This window comes from Schistocerca americana, chromosome 2, assembly GCF_021461395.2.
Source record: "Schistocerca americana isolate TAMUIC-IGC-003095 chromosome 2, iqSchAmer2.1, whole genome shotgun sequence".
NCBI classification, from domain to species: Eukaryota; Metazoa; Arthropoda; class Insecta; order Orthoptera; family Acrididae; genus Schistocerca; species Schistocerca americana.
In genome coordinates, this window is record NC_060120.1 from 1096846759 (window position 1) to 1096865831 (window position 19073).

Here is a 19073-nt window from a genome sequence, read left to right on the forward strand (position 1 = left end):
CATTAAGGGGAGCACCAGGTTTGACAATGGCTGTTACTCTGAATTGCGACTGCTGATCGTTTATTATTTGTGCCACACCCTTTGCATGACTATCACCTAATACACAGACTTGATATTTGTTGTTCTCCAGGAGCCCTCATTCTGTCGTTTTTATAGTACACTTTGGAGAAACATTTCTCTCGTTAGAACACACAGATGATCTAGATTCACTTTCATATGTCTTATTTTTTGAGTTCACATTTCGTCCTGCCGTGTCTTTATACCAGTTTTTCTTTGCACTCTATTTACTGACGATGTCAAACCGCCTAAAAGATTTCATTTACTACTAGCAGAAGTTTTGTTTGAAACGAAAATTGCCGGTATGTTTTCATTACACTCGTTTTTTAAATCGTCATAATTCCGCTGCTTTATCAGTTCCTCTAACTTATTTACGTAACGATTTGCAAGCACAAGGTCTTGCTGAAGTGATGTAGTAACACTTTCTTCTATGCAGTTATCGTATCTTGACAAAGCTACCGTTAGTATATCGCAGCATTCCATGCCACAGTCACAGTCCCATTCTTCCATTCCCGCGAAACACTTTGTATGAATCCATTTTTGCGACACTGCACATAACTTGATACCTTTCGCGATGTAGTTATTGCACTTTATACAATTTATACTCGATATGTAGCCATTTACCGTGGAACTGTTTATACACACTTCGACATGCGACGCCATCTTTGCAATATATAGTGACCTCAGCCATGCAGGCAGGTTACAGACAGACTGTATTATTTCCAGAATGAGATTTTCACTCTGCAGTGAAGTGCATGCTGATATCAATCTTCCTGGCAGATTAAAACTGTGTGCCAGACCGAGACTCAAACTATGGACCTTTGCCTTTCGCAAGCAAGTCCTCTACCATCTGAGCTATTGAGCATGACTCACACCGCATCCTCACTGCTTTACTTCTGCCAGTACCTCATCTTCTACCTTCCAAACTTCACCTGTTAGTGACCATTCAAAATGTTGTAGACAATCTCTGAGCCCACCAACTGTGAATTGTGTCCTGTAATATGGTTTCTGAATGCAAAGAATGTTAAACCAGCAGAAATTCATCATCAGCTTGTAGAGATTTATGGTAAAAATTTAATGACTGATGGAATAGTGAGAAAGTGGTTGTGACAGTTCAATGATGGATGAACTACAGTTTATGATGAAGCATGTAGTGGGCAGTCTTGTGTTGTCCATGATGGTTTGGTTGAAAAAGTGAATGAGAAAATTCAGGGAAACAGATGGTTCCAAATAAGAATGCTTTGTGATTCATTTCCACAAATTTCAAATACTGTTTTGTACCAGATTACCACAAATTCCTTAAATTTTTGCAAATTTTATTTCCATTGTATTCCAAAAATGCTTATGAATGTCCACAAAATGAAGCAACTTGGCAGTGGTTTGACACTTCTTTCTCAAATAGTGAGGAGGAAAATGAAATCTTACACAGAATTATGATCAATGATGAATCTTGGGTTTGTCATGTCATTTCCAAATCAAAACAACAGTTGATAAGAGTGGAGGCCACTCATGATCCCTCAAAACCAAAAATTCAAAGCAACATTGTCAGCACAAAAAATCACATGCACTGTGTTGTGGGACAGGCAGGGAATTGTGCTAGCTGAGTTCCTTCTCAGAGGTGATACTGTCAATGCAACATGATACTGTGAAACACTGAGAGAACTATGGCACCACAGCTCCAAACAAAGGGCACAGAATGCTTTATGGCAAAGCACATCCACATTCTGCCGGAATCAGTCAAAACCTTATTCTGTAATTTGGTTGGAAGCAGTTTAATCACCCACTGTACAGCTCCAGGCAGTGTCTCACTATGAAGAGGGCATAGAAAAATTTGTTTCCTGCTGTGACAAATGTCTGAACAATGGTGACAACTCTGTAAAAAAATAGTTTGAGAAATGCTCTTTCCTGTAAAAATAAATTTTTGTTTAAAAAAGTTTTCATGTGTTTTTTGTTCCAAATTGTTACTATTTTCCAAACATGGCTCATACCACTGTCACATATGGCACACTGCAGGGGAGGGGGGGGGGGGGGGGGAATTAATATTGGCCACTAGTTTTGATGTCCTTGTACACAGCGATTCACTGTTCAGTGAATGGCACACCCTTACCCTGTCAGTTGACTGTACACACTGGTAGCTGTCCTGTTCCATTCCATTCTGCAGTTGCCTCATTTCTTGCAAAATCCCACCTGATACTGTGTGCCTTGGTCAACAGAAGAGCGACAATGGTTGGCAGAGTTGATGTCATTGGGGAACTGCAGATCAGTACCAATAATGTTGTGGGATGGTTTGTCTCTACTTTCTTTTCTTCTCTTCTAATTGGTACATGCCTTTTACCAACATAATGTGTAGCATTATTTGGTTTCATGTTGTTTTGTTCAATTTTATATTCTCCCTGAATCACCTCTATTTAGATTTCTTAGAATTTTTTTTAGAAATCTGTAGCTCTTTTAAAGCATACTTCCAGCACATTAATTCTCTCAGTGTTGGATGTTGCTGAGCTGTTGTTCATTTGGTTATTATTTGGTTTCATGAAAAGTCAGAATATTTAATAATATTAATTCTTTTCTTCTTTGTTGAAACTCATCTCATTTATTGCCTTGTATAGCTTCCTGTAGCTTTCCAGTCAAATTACTTACTGTTCTGATAATATGATGAGGGAAATTACTGAAACTCTCATTTATCTTCAATCACTAATCAACTGTCTATTTTTTTGGTCTTCTTCACTACAAAAATTCGTATTATCTTCAATATTAATTGCAAACAAGTGATGTAACCTTTCTTATCGTCACATACAGGGTGATTTGGGAGGCATGTCACATAATTTTTGAGATAATTCCACATGTGAAAATAAACTGAAAAAGTCCTATGAACATGTTCCAGTTTTTGATCACTATGGAACTGGAGCGGTTTGAAGTCCACACATATTCGTGAATGAATATGAAGACAAATGTGAACATTACCTACTGAAATACTATGTAGGTGCTGTGGTGGACAGAATAATGGTGAGACAGATGACTGATCCCTCCTACAAGAGGTGTGGGGGTTCTCCAACAAATGACAGCACCGAGGCAACAGCTGCAACTGTAACCAGTGAGCAATTGTTAGTCAGATCAGTGAGTAGCCGTGAGGCTGTCGTGTTTGAGTGTTGTTTAATTGAGCGGGTCCATTGTGTCTGTGAATACTGACATGCTGCATATGTTCACCCGGACATACTGTTTGTGTACAGGTACCATAATGAAGTGCCTGTGCAGTTGTGACAGAATACCAGAGATGTTTCCCTGACCAACAAACCCCCTCTGCCAGAGTATTTCCCAGGGTTTTTCAGACATTACACGAATATGGAACACTACCTAGTGTACACGTAACATCAGAACATGAAGCCATCCAGTCAGGTGAGAAAATGGAAGATGCTATTACAATGGCACAACAGAGTCCCACCACCAGTATACGACGCATTAGCTGTCAGCTCAACATCCCACTAACGTGAGTGTGGTGTACCTTACATTCCGAGGGCTTATACCCATTCCTTGTGCACCCCGTGCAATATCTGCATCCACTTGACTCAGTAAGAAGACAATAATTTTATGAACGGTAGGCTGTACACAGAGTTTTATTTACAGATGAGGCTACACGGTATCACAAACACCCACAACTATTGTACAAGGGCAATGGAGAACCCACATAACACTTGGGAAACGAGAGTCCAACTTAGATTCTCAGTGAATGTCTGGTGTGGTATGATTGATGACCTGGTGATAGGACCTGTGTTTCTGCCAAATCACATGACAGCCGCAGCATACACATATTATCTAATAGAAGACCTACCTGAACTTTTTGAAGACGTGACATTACAACAATAACTGCACATGTACCTGCAACATGATGGATCACTGTATCAGACATGTATCCTATCATCATCATCATCATCGTCCCCCTTTCAAGGATTAGGCTCTTGGCTGTTCCACACTCAGAAGCAAAATCATTCCCATCTTTTTTGAGGTCTTTCCCCATTCAACTTGTATTTCAGAATCTTCTGGGGAATTTTGTCACATAGAATTCTCACGAGGTGTTGTCTACAATCTTCATGATATTTTTTAAATCATTTCATTCATGTTGAAAATATTTAATTTTGTTCTAATACTTTCCTTTCTAATCATGTCTTTTTTCGTGCAGCACTTCCCCATTCTTAGGAACCTCATCTCTGCTGTTTGAATTTTATTTTATTGTTTATTTGTGGTAGCCCAGCTTTTGCTTCCATTGGATAACACACCTTCAGTGCCAGACGGGACAGTTTGTGTGCTTCGATGAAGTTGAGAGCTGTGTTGGCGGTAGTGTAGCTACTGGTAGGGTCACTCAAGCCATAGTGGTCTTGACTCAGGAGCCAAAGAGTGTCTCACAACATAGGGCAGCAAGGCTTCTAGAGGCAAAGTGAAGACAGCTTCTCTGAAGAAGACAACCCCGACAGAAAATCGGGCAGGTCACGACACCTAGAAGCGACAGCTCCATTGTGTGACTTACCTTGCACAGCAGCTGTAACACATGAAGGGGATTATAAAATTACTGGTAAAGGCACAAACAGCCTCAGATACAGCACTGGATCAAGTGGTGACAAGCATCCCAGTATTTCCTTAACAGTGCATTGGCCATGATGGACCCATTAACAGAGCTGCCAGATCACATGACCTAATCCCATCAGGCTTCTGTTTCCGGGACTCGAAGGGGGAACTGTACACTACAAAGCTGGCTAGAGGTGAAGAACTCGTTGAGCCCATCACTGAGCTGCCTGCTTTAAAACACACTGAGATTATGTTCCCCATGAACAGAGCACATTCTCTAACGTGTTGACAAGTGAGATGGGTGGGAAACTCTCTGACACCTCTAGTAGAATGGATCAGCTATCTGTCCCACATTTAAGTACTTGTGCTGTAAGAGAGGTGTGTGGCTTGCAGATACTTTCACCAGCAGCAGTTCACTCATTTAAGTTCACAACTCCATAGTCTCTTGCTATGATTACCACTGAAACAATCTAATTGACTAATATATCAATTCTCCTTTCCATAGAATGAAATTTAACTCTTCTTTCTTGAAACAAAGGAAATGTCATGTCATCCTGACAAAGAATGCAGTGTAATATAATCACAATTGTGTGACCATTACACTTGAAGATTGCAGGTTGTGGTGCTTCCAGGTATGATTTTAAGGATGAATAACTTGGAAAGGAAAGAAACTGCCCTCCCCTCCAGAAGATATATTGTAAAAAGGTTTTACAAAAATACACTTAGCTATTTGATATGTGCACAATGTGTTCACCCAGAATCGCAGATGGGAAGCAACGGACAGGTAGTTGAAGAGTGAAAAAAAATTGACATCAGCTTAAAGAAACATGAAAATGTACATACCTGTTTGTTTTTCCTTTAATACATCTCTTTTTTGGTGCAGGAATGTTATACTGCATCTTTTCCCCCCACAGTGTTCTGATCCTTATTAAATGACATATGCTTTACGGGTAAACCAAAATAAGATCTATCACAACTGCCCCCCCCCCCACCCCCCACCCCCCCTCACTGCTGTCCCACCCATTGTATACTGGCACTATCCATGATTATTTGACGACAGTATACAGTAGTAGAGCATTTTACAAACATACATAATATGCATTGTTGTTTTTGTCTTCAGTCCAGAGACTGTTTTGATGCACCTTTCCATGCTACTCTATCCTGTGCAAGCTTCTTCATCTCCGAATAACTGCTGCAACCTACATCCTTCTGAATCTGCTTAGTTTATTCATCTTGTGGTCTCCCTCTACAGTTCTTCCCCTTCATGCTTCCCTCTAGTACTACATTGGTGATCCCTTGATGCCACAGAATGTTACAGATGAATGGAAAAACTAGCAGAGGCAGAGGCAATACTGACCCTGCAACATATGTTAAGGAAAGACAAATCTACATTTATAGACTTAAAGAAAGCATTTTACAGTGTTGACTGGAATACTCTTTGTCAAATTCTGAAGGTGGCAGGGGTAAAATACACAGAGTGAAAGGCTATTTACAATTTGTGCAGAAACCAGATGGCAGTTATAAGAGTCAAGGGGCATGGAAGGGAAGCAGTGGTTGAGAAGGGAGTGAGACAGAATTATAACTTATCCTCAATGCTGTTCAGTCTGTGTATTGAGCAAGCAGTAAAGGAAATAAAAAAAACTTCAAGTAGGAATTAAAATCCATGAAGAAGAAACAAAAACTCTGAGGTTTGCCAATGACATTGTAATTCTGTCAGGGACAGCAAAGGAATTGGAAGAGGAGCTGAGCAGAAAGGACAGTGTCTTGAAAGGAGGATATGAGATTAACATCAAAAAAAGCAAAACGAGGATAATGGAATGTATCCGAATTAAATCAGATGATGCTGAGGAAATTAGATTAGAAAATGAGACACTTAAAGTAGTAGATGACTAACTGATGATGGCCAAAGTAGAGAGGATATAAAATATAGACTGGAAATGGCAAGGAAAGTGTTTCTGAAGAAGAGAAATTTTTTAACATCGAATATAGATTTAAGTGTCAGGAAGTCTGTTCTGAAAGAATCTCTATGGAGTATAGTCATGTATGGAAGTGAAACATGGACAATAATCAATTTAGACAAGAAGATAATAGAAGCTTTTGAAGTGAGGTGCTACAGAAGAATGCTGAAGACTAGATGGGTAGATCACATAATTAATGAGGCAGTACTGAATAGAATTGGGGAGAAGTGGAATCTGTGGCACAACTTGACTAGAAGGGTCAGCATTGCCTCACTTGTTCCTACATTTCTCCAGAATCCAAACTGATCTTCCCCAATATCGGCTTCTACTAGTTTTTCCATTCATCTGTAACGAATTCATTTTGGTATTTTGCAACTGTGACTTATGTCTTGGTACGACCACAATTAGGAGTGCAGTGCAGTGCAGTGCAGTACAGTTTGGTTCATGAGTCACACTGCAAGTATTTTATTTTTGCCTTGACATACACTGCATCTAAAAGACATTCTGTATTAGTTGTCAAACAATGAATAAAGATCTTGTCATCTCAGCTTTGTACGTTATTTATCGAAAACTAGCAGGCTAACTGGTCAGACGGGGCAGTACATAACCCAACCGCCAAACTGGTGACCCCAAAATGATTTATTGCCTGCCTGATGCATAAAATAAACTGATACTGTAAAATGAAGAAAAATCTGCCCACAACCAAGTCTGCTGTGTTCAGATTTGCCATTAGACTACCACCCTTCTGGCCTCACAATCCAACTCTATGGTTTGCACAAGTTGAAGCTAGTTTCATTTACTCTGGAATAACCACCAACACGGCCAAGTTTGCACTGGTCGTGAGCCAGCTCGATCGTCAGTACGTGGCCGAAGTGCAAGTTGTGATAGTAATGCCTACGACCAGCTAAAGACAGAACTTATCCGCAGAGTATCAGCTTTGCAAGAATAACACCCCCGCCAAGGTTTGATGCAGGAGGACATAGGAAATTGTAAACCATCACAGTACTTGCGGCACCTGCCAAGTAAGATCGATGCTGGTACTGTGCCTGACAGCCTGCTGAGAACCATCTCGAACAGTTGGTTGTCACCCGCCATCAAAGCAATAGTGTCGCAGTCGGAAATGCCTTTAGACGTGGTGGAGGAGCTAGCAGACAAGGTACCTGCACCTACTAATGTAGCAGCTGTCCAATGTGTGAGCATGTCAGCCACAGTTTTGCACACTGACTACGATACTCTGATGCAAAGGTTGTTACGTTGACACAACAGATTAGCACACTGATGTCTCGGTGTAATACCGACAGTGATTGTGGCTGACCGAGATAATGGAATAACTCACGCAGCAGATCATCAACTGAATCATCTGCGCCTGTGACTGAAAAACAGCAGGGGATATGCCGGTATCACAGAAGAGCTTGTCGCTGTACTGATCCCTGCACATACCCAAATGCCAGCGGCGATCGGGTGTAGGCGCTTCATCAGATTGCCAGTCTGCATCACGGTGTCTTTGTGTGACTGACCAGTGCACAGGGAAGAAATATTTGATTGACACTGGCTCTGATCTGTGTATTTTCCCATAAACAATGTTACACCGATGTAGGCCACGTATGTCGTTCTGTCTAGCTACTGCTAACAATTCTTCTATTGTGACGTACGGTAGTCATTGTTTTGGACTCGATTTAGGCCTACACCGAGTGTTTGAGTGGGATTTCACTATCACGGACGTCGCCGAACCGATAATAGGAGTGGAGTTCCTGGCACATTAGAACCTTCTGCCTGACATCGCCAACACATGCCTGGTCGACCAAACCACAGGTCTGTCGGCTGCGGGATTACGGTGCCATGCAACCATCCAATCTGCCAAACTGACTGAAGCAGCAAACAGCGAATACACCACCTTACATCGGGATTTTCCGACGCTGACAAAACCTCCAGGTATGCCTAAGGAAGTGAAGCATAGCACAGTGCACTATATAAAGACTGCCAAGGGGCCACCATTATCCTGTAGACCTTGACGGTTTGCCCCATATTGGTTAGCTATTGCCGAGGCCGAGTATGATAGTACGATTCGAGAGGGTATCGTGTGACCATCCAGTAGCCCTTGGTCACCGCCATTACATCTCGTGCCTAACAAGTGCGGTGCATGGCGTCCGTGCAGAGACTATGGAGCACTTAATGCCCATACAGTGCGCCATCGGTACTCAGTTCCGTTGCTCCACGATTCCAACTATGTGTTGAGCGATGCCCGCCTGTATAGTGTGTTGGACTGCAGCAAGTCATACACACAGATAACTGTCGCCAAAGAAGACATCCCGAAGACGGCCATAATTACGCCATTCAGCCTGTTTGAAAGTAAATTCATGACTTTTGGCCTCAGAAACGGTACTCAGACGACACGACAGATTTTTCGATTCAGAGTTGCAAGGTCTGCCACTCTGTTTTGTTTACCCTGACGACATATTGGTATTTTCAGTCTCGCCAGAAGAACATCGCCAGCCTCTCATACAAGTTTTTAAATGGATCGACAAATACAGCATCATTCACAACACAGCAAAATGTCCATCAGGTTTCCTTCCATTTGGAAAGTGGATACAGCAAAATGTATTTTTTATCAACCACAATTAGTTTTCCTTGGCCACTGAATCTCTCTGTCTCACTCACTACCATTACCTGACAAAGTGGAAGCCATCCTACAGATCTCACAGCCATCCACAGTTAAGAAACTGTAACAGTTTTTGGGGATGTGGAATTTTTACCACAGGCACTTACCACATGCAGCGGCTTCAGAAACCATTGATGGCTGTGCTGGCAGGTCTGAAATGCAAAGGGAACACAATAGTATAGTGAACAGACCACATGACAGCTGTGTTTGAACGGGATAAACAAGCAATAGCAGATGCTGTATTGTCGGCACATACTGAGCCAAGTGCACAGTTAGCGTGGGTCATAGATGCAAGCCAAGACAGCTGCAGGTGCAGCGTTGCAACAATACAACGATGATGCGTGGAAACCTCTAGCCTTCTTTTCGAAGAAATTGTCGCTGTCTCAATATAAATCGTGCACTTATCATTGAGAACTCTTAGCAATATATGAGGCAATCAAATTTTTCCATCCTCAGCTGGGAGCCCATGAGTTCATCATATTCACGAATCATAAGCAGCCGACCTATGCCTTTGGACAGAACAATATTAACTGTGCACCAAGGCAGCACAATAATTACTGTATATCACGCAGTTCAGCATGAACATCCAGCACATATCTCAGATCAAAAATGTAGTAGGCCTAGCGGATTGTCTCTTCCATTTCAGCAGCATCTCCACGATAGACTACATGGAACTCGCAGAAGCACAGCTTACAGATTCGGAACTACAAGAGATGTTGCAGGAAAACAAGTTAGTCTACATTCCTGGTACAGGCATCAAGTTGTACCATGATGTGTCTGCAGCCAAAGCACGACCGTTTTTACCTGCAAGATTCAGGAAAAACGCATTTACTTCTTTGCATAATCTGTGCCATCCTGGAGCATGAACTACAATACGCCTAATATCAGATCGCTTCATGTGGCCAGGAATGAAGAAAGACTGCCGTGAGTGGACCCTATGTTGTATACAGTGTCAACACAGCAAAGTAGGGCCAGCACGTGAATGCACCTATCGGAAACTACTGAAACCACCACCCAATTTAAAAAACACAACATCGATGTCATTGGACCGCTACCACCCCCCAAACGGCCATCGACATTTGCTGACGATGATCAACTGATTCACACTTTGGCCAGAAGTGGCCCCAGTGGACAAAGCTCGGCATAAACCACGGCATATTCCGTTATATCAACTGGGTGTCACGATTTGGCTGTCCTTTGCACATAACCACAGATTGTGGTAAACAATTTGAATCTGATTTGTTCACATAGCTAACAGCATTCTGTGGGATGAGCCACCACAACACAACCAGCTACCACTGGCCAGTAATGGCATATATAGAGTGTTGGCAAATCACTTTGAAAGCGGCGCTGATGTGGCACGATACCGGATGGACAGAAGCTCTCCTGATGGTCCTGCTTGTCTTATGAAACTCATGCAAGCCAGATCTAGACAGTTCCTCTGCACAACTATGGCGAATTTGTAGACGTGACTCCACAGCCTGATACAGACCCGTCTACCTTCGCCAGTCACCTTTGTGATCTTGTCAGGAAAATTTGACCTCCGCAACACTCTAGGCACAGAACTGTTGGCACCTTTGTACACAAAGACATCAGGACACGCACTCACGTTATGTTACGAATTGACGGCATCAAACTGGCCCTCCAGGCACCTTACACATGGCCACATTGAATCATTAATAGGGGAGGTTGCACCCTGGGTACTCTTGTGAATGGAAAACAAGCCGCTGTTGCAATTTACAGGGTCAAACCAACCTACATCTTCAATGAGCCACCTCCATCTGAGACTCGGCAAACACAGTTTTGCCCAGAACTTGGTCAGGCAACTGCAGCTCCAGCACCACCATCGACCAGGACATCAGCTCCAGAAGATCAGCGCACCACAGCTCCAGGGGACCAGTGCACCACGAGGTCTGGTCAGCACATCCACTTCCCAGCATGCTTCCTGGATGGTGCTTTGCTCCCACCGAGGGGGCTGTTGTAGCAACCACAATTAGCAACGCAGCACAGTGCAGCTCTGTTCACGAGTGCATCGCCCCTGTGGATAAATTAGTTTTGCTCCAGCCACCAGGAGTGCTGTGTTGTTTCCATTACTCTGTGCCATTTATTCTTAGTATATAGTTTTTTTACATATTTTTGTTTTCTCCATGTTAGTTCTTGAATACCTTTCTTAGTCAGGTCTTGAGTAACCAGTCAACAAGTCACTTATTCATTTTCGCCTGTCTTGTCTTGAAGTACACTGCATCTAAAAGATGTCCCGTATTAATTGCCAAACAAACTAATAAACATCTTATCATCTCAGCATTGGAGATATCATTGTGCGGTATTTATCACGAACTAGCAGGCTAACTGGTCGGATGGGTCAGTACCTAGCACTATGTCCAAAAACTGATAATTTGGTAATTTTCACACCTGTCAACACATGCTTTCTTTGAGATTGGAATTATTATATTCTTCTTGAGGCCTGAGAGGATTTCGCCTGTCTCACACATCATGCTCAGATGGAAGAGATTTTTTATGGCTGGCTCTCCAAAGGCTATCAGTAATTCTAATGGAATGTTGTGTACTCCTGGGGCTTTGTTTCGACTTAGGTCTTTCAGTGTTCTGTCAAATTTTTTTCACACAGTACCGTATCACCCATTTCATCTTCATCTATGTAGCCTTCCATTTCCATAACATTGCCCTCAAGTACATCACTCTTGTATAGACCCTCTATATACTCCTTCAACCTTTCTATTTTACCTTCTTTCCTTGGCACTGATTTTCCATATGAGCTATTGATATTCATACAGGTGGTGCTCTTTTCTCCAAAGGTCTCTTTTAATTTTCCTGTAGGCAGTATCTATCTTACCCCTAGTGAAATATGCCACTACATTTTTGAATTTGTCCTGTAGCCATACCTGCTTAGCCATTTTCCATTTCCCATCGATCTCATTTTTCAGACATTTGTAGTCCTTTTTATCTGCTTCAATTACTGCATTTTTACATTTTCTCCTCTCATCAGTTAAATTCAATCTCTCTTATGTTACCCAAGAATTTCTACTAGTCCTTGTCTTTTTAATTACTTGATCCTCTGCTACCTTCATTATTTCCTCTGCTACCTTCACTATTTCATCTCTCAAAGCTACCCATTCTTCTTCTACTGTATTTTTTTCCCTTGTTCTTGTCAATCATTCCATAATGCTCTCTCTGAAACTCTCTACAACCTCTGGTTCTTTCAGTTTATCCAAGTTAATCCCATCTCCTTAAATTACCATCTTTTTGCAGTTTCTTCAGTTTTAACCCACAGTTTGTGATGCTCTCCTGCTTTATTTCTTCGTTGATTGTCTTCAGTGTCGACGTACTGTGTTGCTACATTGGCTGAAAAACAGGGTTTGTAATTTCAACACTGACTACTGTAAATTATGTAGCTGACAGATGCACAGATGTGTTTCACAGTTCTTTACTTTCACTGTTCACAACCCTCCCAATGTTACACAGTTATATGGCCAGTGCACTATTGTTTAACTTTCGATAAGCCTCATTAATGGGTTGCAGGAGAATATCCACATAAAGCTACAACAGTTTACTGTTAAACATCTATGAGCAGTAAGTGCCTAATCACAAAGTTCACAGTTCTTGTAGAATAATAATGTACATATGAAACAGACACTGTCATTATTTTGAAACACTACCTAATTGTGTCACACTTATTTCACGAATGCATTGTTGTTGATCTAACCAATACAGATTCCTCGTCTGAAACTTGGCCATGGACTGACTGTCTCAGGACCAAAATTCCGGTCCTTATATATCCTCATAATAAAAAATGCTGAAACTACAAATTGTTCGATGTTAAATTTACAGAAATTACAATTAAAACTTAACTCATTAAATTCACTGAACACATAGAAAACTTCCTTCTTTTTAACAGTTTCTTCTACTACACGGTTTAAGCCGTATTATTTGTTTAAATCATGAAAGTAACAAATATAGTTATGCAAACAATACTTTTGACAAAACTGTTAATTACTCTGGAATGAATTATGGCCCGGCTTTGCTAACATGTTTTCGAATAGAGCCAAAGAGATCTTTTGAAATTACTATTAGTTGTTTCCCCAAATGTTTATAATTATTATAGAATGTATATTGGTTTGTAAGTCAACAATAGAATTTAAGTTACAAAACAATTACTGATTTTACCCTATAACAGATATTTTCATACTTTCAGTCATGGACAGGGCTTAGCTGACATTATGTGTGACATGCAAACTATGTTCAAGGTTTGTGGAATAACGAAACCGGGTGCCCCTTCACACGAAGTTTTAAAAAACTGAAAATTCTTTGAAGCCGGGAAGCAACTGTTTAATAATAGGGGGTGCTAATGATGTGTATAGGAATGAGGGCAAATTCGCCACAAGAGCTCTAAGAAGTACATTACAGAAAATTACAGATGTTAACTTCTTCATTGCCAGTATCCCACAAAGACATGATCTTATAGAACAATCCTGTGTCAACAAAGAAATCACAGTTACTAATAGGAAATTTGAGAAAATCTGCCGAGGCCTCCCAAATGTCACATATGTGGACGTACCATCTACAGAGAGAAGTCATTTTACCAGGCATGGGCTTCACAGAAATAAACTCAGAAAATCATTCATTAGTCGAGATATATTTAATGTAGTGAAGGCAGTTAAGAACAAGATTAGCATGACCATACCACTTACACCACCAAACACAGCAAATGAAAATTTCCAACAAGAGAATGAAACTGAATCACAGACAACAGGTCCAGAACTAGAATCTCCACTTTCCTCAAAAGCAGCTGAAATAAATGATTCAACTAGGACACAAGTTTCCAAAGCAGCTTCAGCAGAAGCAGCTACATACTACGCAACTGCATCATTAACAAGAAAATAACAACGCCTGATGTGCCAGCAGCCAACAGCCTTTCATCAGTATTAGCCCATCCTCAGTCTTCAACAGTGAAAGACTTTTCACCAGCCTCACCATCATCAGCAGTAACAGAAGCAAACAGAAGAAGTACAAGAAACAGGAAACTTACAATTCTGCAGGATTTTTGGTACTCTGCCTCAGTTACAAGACAAATAAGGCAAATACCTTCAGATGCACCAACTTCCAAGTCTAACTGGCAACAGACTCAACTCCACTAACAGTGTTTCACCATAACATTCAAGCCATAAAGAACAAAGCACAACAGCTAGAAGTAGAATTGGAAACTTTTGATGGCCAAATTTTGTGTATCACCGATCTCAATGAATGGTGGAGGTTCATGTATCTATGTAAAAAACGGAATGTCATTTAAAGTTAGATATGCTCTTTTAGATCTAGGTGTGGACAAACATTTTGAACTTTCCACTGTTGAAATAATAGGACCTGGCATAGCAAAAAAATTAGTCATATGTTGTGTGTACTGCTCTCCCAGTGGAGACATTGATATATTCTTCTCAAAACTGAATCAAGGCTTAGACAAGGTTTCTGGACCAAAAGAAAATGTAATTATCTGTGGTAACTTAAACATTAATATGATTAAGCATGATAAGGCTAAGCTGCTATGGAGTATCCTCCCTTGTTATTGTCCAACTAGAATAAGGAAAGAATCTTCCTCACCTATAGATCATGTAGCTACAGATATTGATGGCAAAAAATGTCATATTGTTGTCCAAAACCTGGGCCTATCAGACCACCTCTGCCAGATCTTAAAAACTAACATTCATATGGAAACTCCTCCTAAACTGTGTACATACAAAAGAATGTTTTCCAAATCAGCCCCGTACGAGTTTAAATCCCAGCTAGAATATGAAGATTGGGAGGAAGTCTATGCAGAAATTAATGCATATCATAAATTTATCGAGTTCATGTCAATTTTTAAACTCAGATTTGAAGAGATGTTTCCCAAAACCCTTTATCAAATTAAAACTACAAAGAGAAATCAGTGGGTGACTACAGGTATCAAAAAATCCTCAGAAAGTCTTAGATATCTCAACTCCATAAAAAATAATCAATCTAACCCAGAAGTTCTGCAATTCTACAAAAAGTACAGGAAAATATACAGAAAGGTGCTGCTAGCCGCAAAAAAACTTTCAAACAACAAAATATTACTTCAAGCTGAAAACAAGAGCAACGCAGCCTGGAACATCGTGAAACAGGCAACATCTAACTCTGCTAAAAGGGACCTCAATTCACATATAAAAAACAAAGATGTACCAGTAGATAACCCTAAGAATTAGCTGATTTTGTAAACTCATATTTCAGTAATATTGCAAAAAAATTACAGCAGAAATTTCCAGATACGTATGATTTACCTACTTAGAACCAGCCAACAAACTCAATGGTGCTCTTGCCAACTACAGAAAGGGAAGTGGCACTAGTAGTACACCAACTAAAAAATGAAACTTCAGTAGGACTTGATGAAATCCCAGTCTGCGTAATTAAAGAATGTATAGACTCCATAAAGGGCCCATTAACAGACATAATTAATGAATCTTTCGAATCAGAATACTTTCCGGAGTACCTAAAACAAGCAAAAGTTATACCTATCCTTAAAAACGGAGATGTGGAAAATGTAGAGAGATTTCTGTACTGTCTATCATTTCTAAAATAATAGAAATACTAGTCAAAAAAGACTGCTAAATTACCTGAAGAAATATAACCTTCTTTCCAATGACCAATTTGGTTTTAGGCACAGAAAAGGCACACAATCTGCTATAGCACAGTTCAGTGAAGTAATTTTAGAAGCACTGGACAAAGGTGAATATGTAAGTCATATCTTTTTAGACTTAAAGGCCTTTGATACATCTGACCACAAAATCTTACTTCATAAATTAGGGGAAATAGGAATAAGAGGTGTGACAAAGAAGTGGTTCAAATCACACTTGGAAAACAGAGTTCAACGAGTTGAGATATCACAAGTTTCATACAATTCCCTTGTAAAATACCTGTCTGACCCAGAACATGTGAATATAGGCGTCTCACAGGGAAGTGTATTAGGCCCAATATTGTTTCTTATATACATTAACGACTTCCCACAAAGTATCAGACATGGAGAAAAAAATACTTTTTGCTGATGACAGCAACATAGTAATAACAGGTGAAAATCCAACACAACTGTCAGAAAGAGTAAATGAGGCTCTCAATGATGTCCACAACTGGTCATTAAAAAATAAAGTAACCCTAAATGTAAAGAAAACTAACTATATTACGTTCCAATTGAACAAAAAACACAATGCCACTAGAATAAAAGTTAATAATAATGAATTAGAAGGTGTAACAAGTACCAAATTCTTTGGGATGAATGTAGACAGCCGGAACTGAAATGAACAAACCATGTCATTTGATTTGATTTGATTTATTTTTGATCCATCTTTTTTCAAGCAAATGTCATTTTAATACATTATATAATTACAAAATAAGTCATACATTTTTAACATTCTGAATGAGTAAATATGTTTTATACTGCACATGTTTAGTAGTCATTAAACATAAATGTGTCGTGCAGAATGACAAAAAGAGATACTGTATGTGTAACACAATACACATGGTAAGAAAAAAAACATTTTAACAAATATAAATGAGACAGGCTTAATACATGTTAACCATTGGGGGAAATGCATTATGTAAATAAAGCACAACAGCATGGTACAATAACATTTTCAGAAGAACTTATGTGATAGGGTGGTCATGTCATACAGCAGTTAACTATTGAGTAAAAATACATTATGCAAATAAAGCACAACCGCATGATAGAATAACATTTTCAGAAGTGCTCATGTAATATGGTGGTCATCTCATACAGCAGTTTTCTTTAAATATGTCTGCTTGTGTCTGTATATGTGTGGATGGATATGTGTGGATGGATATGTGTGTGTGTGTGTGCGCGAGTGTATACCCGTCCTTTTTTCCCCCTAAGGTAAGTCTTTCCGCTCCCGGGATTGGAATGACTCCTTACCCTCTCCCTTAAAACCCACATCCTTTTGTCTTTCCCTCTCCTTCCCTCTTTCCTGCTGAGGCAACAGTTTGTTGCGAAAGCTTGAATTTTGTGTGTATGTTTGTGTTTGTTTGTGTGTCTGTCAACCTGCCAGCACTTTCATTTGGTAAGTCACATCATCTTTGTTTTTAGATATATTTTTCCTACGTGGAATGTTTCCCTCTATTATAACCAAAGCAGTTTTAATAGATTAGATCATTTTTATCACATACTTTAAATTCTTCTATTGTATAGAATGCTTTTTATCCAAGCCACACTTTTGTAATATTTTTGAAAACATTCAGTGATACACTTTGTGCCGTAGGTGGTAGCATGTTAAATAATTGTATCCCTGTGTATGTGTAACTGTTTTGGGTTTTGACAAAGAAATTATCCACAGCTCTTAGAATCCTTGCACCGGTATGCAATAATATCTGTCTTAAAATAACATATTACGGATATCTACACTCAGTCCTCAGCTATGGGATCATGTTCTGGGGAACAAGTGCCAGTAACATACAAACTGTGTTCAAAGTACAAAAAAGAGCCATAAGGATAATAACAAACAGCAACAACAGGGCCCACTGTATAAAATTATTTAGAAAGCTAGGTATTCTAACTGTTTCTTGTGAGTATATCTTACAGAACATAATGTTCATTAAGAAAAATCTCAACATGTATAACACAAACAGCCTAATACATGACCATGAAACAAGATCTTGTCACCACCTCCATCTAGATAGAAAGAACAAGGCAAAGACGCAAAAAATTTTGTAATGGGATAAAACTGTATAATAACAAATTACCACACGAAATTAAAGAAATAAATGAGCCCCTCATCTTCAGACAAAATCTTAAAACCTTCTTAGTAAGGAAAAGTTGGGGTCGACAGAAGCGTCCGATCCCACGTGTCGGCTTTGACCCGTGACATAAGGGTGTTGTCGTGTGTGACGTCATGACGGCGCGGAGTTTGGTTTGTGAGTGTGGCGTGTTTGTAGATGTCATCGTGTTGTGGTTTGTTGTGCTCTCTGGTGGTATGTTCAGGGCTTTCGTTTGTGTGGTGTAATGGGCTCAGCTTGCTTTTGCTCATTATCCAGAATTGTTCGAGTGTCGGCTGTGTTTGTAGTGGAATTTGTTTCAGTGAGTTAACGATTTTGTGTGAAGGTTAATTTAGTGTTGTTCGCTGTACGTTGTGTGGTAATTTTAGTAAAATTAATCGGTTATTGTTTTTTTTCAGGGATGGATATGATGGATAAAATTAAGTGTGCAGGTCAAGGGTAGTGTGCGAACCCAATGTGTGGCTGTGTATGTTGCTATTGGTATCCGGAGATGTTTTTGAGCTATATAGGCCAAGGGAAGTGTTTGATCCTAATTTATGGGATCGGTGCTGCTGTTGAGCTATATAGGTCAAGGGAAGTGTCCGATTCCAGATGATATTGTGTTTAGTGGTATTTGGGGAGTTTTGTGAAGTCGGTTTTTTTCGCCGTTTTGTGTTGTTTCGTATTGGGGTGGGTGTCTAAATTTGTTTACATTTAGTTTGCCCCCCCCCCCCCAAAAACACCCCATTTCCCGCGCTTGTGCCGTTAGTGTCATCAGGCTTTTTGTGGAAAGTGAGTGTGTGTGTGTGTGTGTGTGTGTGTGTGTGTGTGTTTGTGTGTCTGTGTGTGTGTGTGTGTTTTTCGATGTATTTTCGTCCTCATAACGCGTACGTAACGACTTTATATGCGCCGTATTAGAATCGTGGTTTATGGCCGTTTCCGCCATATGTGACGTCATGGGTCAAAGCAGACGGGCGGGATCGGACGCTTCCGTATTTCCAAAAGTTGTTATACTGTAAAAGAATATTTAACATTGATGTAGATTATTAGCAACATAT